Genomic DNA, 6,201 nt, shown 5'->3' on the forward strand with positions numbered 1-6,201 from the left:
CGAGACAACCCTATCTGCACACAAAATGTTGTTGTAATGTAGAAACCCAAAATCAAACAACAATAGCTCGAATTGACACTCCTCCCAAGACGTCTCTGAAAACCCAACAACATGCCAACAAGCCTCAAAAAGCACTCGAAACACCCCAAAATGCATAAAAACTAAGTTAACGCACTTAATAGAACACTATACGATTTACCTTCTCCACCTAAGAGGATAGCTCAATCTAAGACAATCAAAAGAGAATCTTGAGGAAGAGCTGACAAGGGGGCGAGGGCCAAGAGAACCTACTCTGATACCAATTGTTGGAGTAGAGACAAAGGTACCAACACAAAAACAGATGTAACAAGCAATGAGAAATAGAGAGAAGAATGATAGTCAAAGTAGATTGATGAGAATGAGTGAAGCACAAGTGAAGTGACATGATAAGGTCACTTACATACACTTATAAGAGTGTGTACATATGCTCGGGGGAAAAACCTCCTAAAGAGTGAAAATTGCCTTGACCCATTATTAGCATATGTCCACACATCACTACCATATAAATGGCTTCAATACCTACATCTCCCAAGAGAGAATTTTGTGGCTAGAGAAGCGTATGTACCTTTCCATGTTCGTACTCCAAGGGAAAAGTCTATCCAAACATGGACACGATGGTTAAAATTGGAGTGCTTGGTTCTGTGTGTGGAATGACACTCACTGTGTTAAATGGGAAGATTGTGTTGATATCTAAATCCCTAAATTGAGATCCTAGGAGCGCATATATATATTCCTAATATATGAATCCATACTCTTACATCTTTGAAGTTTGGCAATGGTGCACATATTTTATTTTCTGGCTCATATTCTAAGAACTTATTGCATGTACAACAAGCATTGATTGGCATGGTTCTTGTTATGGTTTCAGACTCCTAGACTAGTACATTTCTACACATGAGATGTGATTTCATTAATCTTTAATGTTTGGTCCCGTTTCTAGAGGTAAATGTGATTTGTGTTTGATTTATGCACTATCTTGGCTTCTCTCATGTATGGGTATCCAAGTATAATGTGGTAGAATCTTGTTTACTGAAATATTGAAAATACTTAACCAAAAATGTGTGTAGGTAGCTCAGCCCCAATGTTATGATTCTAATGTCTCTTAGACTCCCTTTGGTTTACCTATGTTCCCACTTTTTGCAAGCTTTACCATTAAGTTTGTTTCGCCCAAGTTCTTTCAAGGGTGGTTCTCCTGACGCCTCTTGGTGGGTTGGTTGCTTGGTGGCTATGTTAACACCAGCACCACCATCTAAGATTATGATGAACTCTGATCCTATGCATTCTAGGGAGATCCTATGCATTCTAGGGAGATCATATGCATTCTAGGGAGATCATGGCATTTAGTTCATCACCCTTGTTTGACTTTATTTAGAGGCACTTTGGTAGTCCATCCCCGACTTTTTAGTAAGGGTTGTGTAACATTTTCTCATGTCAATAATTCAAACATGGAGTCGAAGCTAGCATTTAACATGATGTTGAGGGAGCCTCGGGGGTGGATTATTAGACATATGCAACATTTTCTAGATTTGATGTCCTAGTGTAGCTTCAAGATCAAAATCTCAAAGTATGCTTGAGAATAATGGACAAGCCATGTTACAACAATTAGATCTTTGGATGTGTGTGGCCTTTACATGTAAAAACTATTATAACAGCCCCTTACAAGGTGCTTAGGCACTCGGGTTTGCTTGGTGGTTGGGTTAAAATGAGTGCAAGGATGTGTACAAGTGCTAGGAAGCATCTATGGGAATCATATGGGGGAGGTGCAAAGGTGCAAAGGTGGTGTACCCTCTCTCTGTGTTCGGCTATCCCTCCTAAGGAAATTTTTAGACACACAACACTTTCCTAGCGTGAAACCATCTTGTGCTCACGACGTGAACATGAAAAGACTTATTTCATGGTGTGAAATTACTTAATTCACAGCTTGAGATAATTAATTTAGTTGTGCATTTGAAATGTTGTGCACATGAAATGAGACGAATCATGTCATGACATAACTTAATTCATGGTATGGAATGACTTAGCCAATGGCATAAGCGATGGATATTTCACCCACTTGAGTGATGATCGAATGCATGAGTGATGATGTGGCACAAACATGAAATGCGAGCAGATGCAAGCAATGCCAATTCATGCATGTGGACAATAGATATTTCATATCGTGAATGATGTATATCTCATACACACGAGCAATCACTCATTTTCCAATAGCAACACCAAAGATGTTTAGCCTTGTTGTGCAAAGTTTGTTAGGGTCTTAACAAACGATCGAGCTCATTGTGGAGCGTCACCTTTATGTGTGGTCCTCTCCAATTGTCACACCAAGGTAGCTCCAAGCATTCTATAATGACGAAGCCATAACTCATGTGGTAGCCTAGAGCTCCACACTGCATGCTCGCAATTTTTAAACTAGCAAGAAGGGAGTATTGTAAGACCGAGAGGAGGGCTTTTCCTTCCCAAATCCTAAGCAATAACATGTCCACACACAATCATAAAGGGTTAGAAGAAGGGGTGGGGGGAGAGAGAGAGAGAGAGAGAGAGAGAGAGAGAGAGAGAAAGAGAGAGAGTATCAATCTTATTGCATAATTGGGAAGATGAGGATGGCATATCAACACTAATTCCTTCATAAGCCTTTTCTCACACCCTCACTAGGTTTGCTTAGGAGTAAGTCACTCGTGGGCACCCGTTGTTGTGAGTTCTAGCTCTTTTATATACACTTGGCCTTCAATTATCGATTTTCTCATGATATAAGCACACCCAAGATGTGTTAACATCCTTTAGATACTTATGCAAAGATGCTTTTACAATATAATGAGACATGAAAAGAGCTACAAGAAGACATGGGAGTTTGTTGATAGATACAATTGAGGTGCTAAAGTTTTATACAGTAGCATCACCAAAACTAGAGGAAAATTCCTCCATGTTATGTTAATTCAAAATAGTTTTGGCACTTCATTGATTTTAAAATGCTTTACATTTGATTTTAACTCAAAATAACCAAACCAAGCATCACATTCAATCATAAATGCTTAACACATCCAAAAAATTTAGAATTCATCCAATGAAACTTCCCTCACAAAATATATTAAATAATTCATTTGAAATATTATGCCAATCTAAAGAACAATTTGACATGGTCATTACATGCAATAAGAAACACACTAATCGCGCTAATGCAAAGAAACTCCTCATATTACCCAACACATGATGCAAGCTAATATATCCCCAATCCCCCCACGCACTCCCTATATTAAGAGAGAAAATTTGTCATGATTTTTATGACACTTGGAGAAGAATTCTAATTGTCAAGCACAAAAATTAGGGCAAAATAAAGACTAGGAACAAATTAAAAGCATAAACCTTACATAAACAAAATAAAATAAACAAAAGAAATTGAAAATAAGAAAGAGATCACCATCGACACAAGATTGGGTTAAATCTCCCTTGAATGAGTGTGGTTCCTTATAGCACTCACCCATATGTATTAAAGGCTTGCTTTTCAAAAAGATAACTCCAAAAACAAAGCATAAGTGCTTTTGCATTTTTGAGCGTAAAAGCTCTTACGAATATACAGCAAGCTACAAATATAAAGTCTTGGGCCTACCAAATGTATAAAATACTAATTGGTATGTGCAAAGGTTTAAGGCCTTAGCCTTACAAAAATACTAATGGCAAAATATAAAACCATAATAGGTGTTCACATGTCTTCCAAAATATCTTATAGTGGTCCAACACATGTTCCACCTGTGGTGGTTAATACATAACCCACCACTCAACCATCACCTACATCCAAAATAATTTTAGTCAACACACAACCGATTAAACATATTAATCCTAACTATATCATACCATTGTACATAGGTGATTAAACACATTAATCTTGAAAAATGGTATAAAAAGAAGGTGCATCCAAAATAAAATATTTTAAAATAAAATAATGAGCATCCCTAGAGAGATTATGCCTAACCTCTATGGGCGTCCCCATAGAGGTTATGACTAATGTTCCCTCTTGCACGCAGGTTACAACAATTGACCTCAATTACGTGGATGGTATAAGTGGATGTGATTTTGGTAGGGAATAGAAGAACTTTACTAGCATCCATTTGGCATCTTCAATAAGATGATTCTTGAAAGACACAAGATACTTAATATAAGTGTTGCGTGTGCATGTAGTGATAGTCTCACTGTCAATGATAGACTCAAGCAAAAGATGTTCTTCTTCATCTACTAATTCAAGAGATTCTTCTAATATAGGATGAGAAGGTAGATGTCCTTTAAAAGGTTTTCACAAACTAATGTGAAAACAATTATGAATATGCCAATTGGAGGGTAGCTCCAACTTAAACGCATATTATCATTTATCTTTTCAATAATCTTAAAAGGTCCATATAATCTAAGAGCTAACTTAACTTTAGGATTGGTATAGACTTAAGTCTCCTTTCTTTAAAATAGGTATAAGCATACCTGAATCGTTAGATATTCTCATGTTCGGAATTACCCTCTTGCTCAAGAGGGAAGTCGTCATCCTCATGATTAACTTGTGCAAAAATGATGTTGAAGAAGCCCGTATGGTGGAGAACCTTGATGTTCAAATTTCCCTTGAACCTTTGATTTAATGCCCAAAAAGCAACCCTTTTGCCTTCCCGTGCAAGTATTCCTTCTTTGTTTGAAGCTTTAATATTTGCCAAAAATTAAATCCTTCGCCTTCTTGCTCCAAATAATTGCATAAGAATTTACTTTTGAATTTAAAATTTTTGTAGTCCTACTAGGATTTCAAGAGTAGTGATTAAGTTGATGGAAAATTTAGGCTTTATCGTAAGTAAAAAAAATTTGGTTTCGCACGCGCGCAAACACACACACACACACACACACAAACATTTTCTTTTGAGAAAAGGATGTTTTTTATATCCTTGAAAGGCTTTGATGACTTTGGACGATATTTTAACTATTGATGAGTTTACAACCAAACAACAAAGTTTCTAGTTTTATACAAGGAGTATAATCATCAATATGGTGGTATTATTGGTCTTTCATTGAAAAATTTGTGAATATCTAATGTTAATGTCATAGTAATGGACCAGCAAATGGATTTACATGAAGTTTAGATATCTTGCCTTATAAAGAATGGATACCATGCTTGAACACCCAAGAAGTATGCCTTCTACTATCAAGGTTGAGCTTTACTTGGTGAATCACCTATTTATACAACCCTCTAGCTAAGGAAGCCTATTAAAGAAAAGGGTATTTGGATCGTGCTTTTGCAAGATGACCATTGAAGAAAGTGGTATTTTAATTGATTGGTTTAACCCATAATAGCTTATGGTCATTTGATATGATTATTTGTGGGAAAGATTTGAGCTTGTCATTGGTGTTTGAGTATAATATCTCATCAAAGGAATTTAAAATATTCACTCCAACATGTTTTTTTCACAAAGCATATAAATAGCACCAAGCTCTACCTTGTAATGTTGTCCTTGGCCATTGCATGAACCAGCAAAAGCAATAAATGATTATGTGATGATACTTGGTGTTAGTGGCACACTTCGTGTTTTTGTCTATTTTATTGTGTGTGGGGGGGGTGGATATGGGGCTCTTTCACATGTATAGCTCATTCTACAAACTTAAATTTGCCAAATTGAGGAGCTAAGAATTTTATAGAGTGTGATTCTTTTGAGTAGAACTTCATAATCATGTGTGAGGTTGCACAAAGTTATTAAAATTTAATTACTCGTGATTTGTGAGGTTGCAAAAGTTCATCAACTTTTAATTGCTCACAATTATTTTTTTAAATGTCAATATCCTGCATGATTGCATGTAGAGCTAATGTATATTCTAATGTGTAAGTCTTAATCGAGCTAAAACTTATAATGAAGAACATATTAATATAGTCTACAATTTTATGGAAGAAAGATACTTCAAAATTCCATCATTTGAGAGCACCAAGTCCTTCAAACAATTGAGACCTCTTCGATTGCCTAGTTTCATTACTATGTGTTGAATTTGTGTTATAACCAAAAGTGATTTTAAGCTAAGTGGAAGAACTAAAATAACATGAGAATGATCCACCTTGAGAATTTCAATTGTAGAGACCCACTAAGGATTAAGAGAGTAATCAATTTTCTTACAAGGTTACATTCTCGAAACATACCATGAAAAAACTTATGG

Source organism: Cibotium barometz, chromosome 56, assembly GCF_041138505.1.
Source record: "Cibotium barometz isolate CiBa-2024 chromosome 56, ASM4113850v1, whole genome shotgun sequence".
In the NCBI taxonomy this organism is placed as follows: domain Eukaryota; kingdom Viridiplantae; phylum Streptophyta; class Polypodiopsida; order Cyatheales; family Cibotiaceae; genus Cibotium; species Cibotium barometz.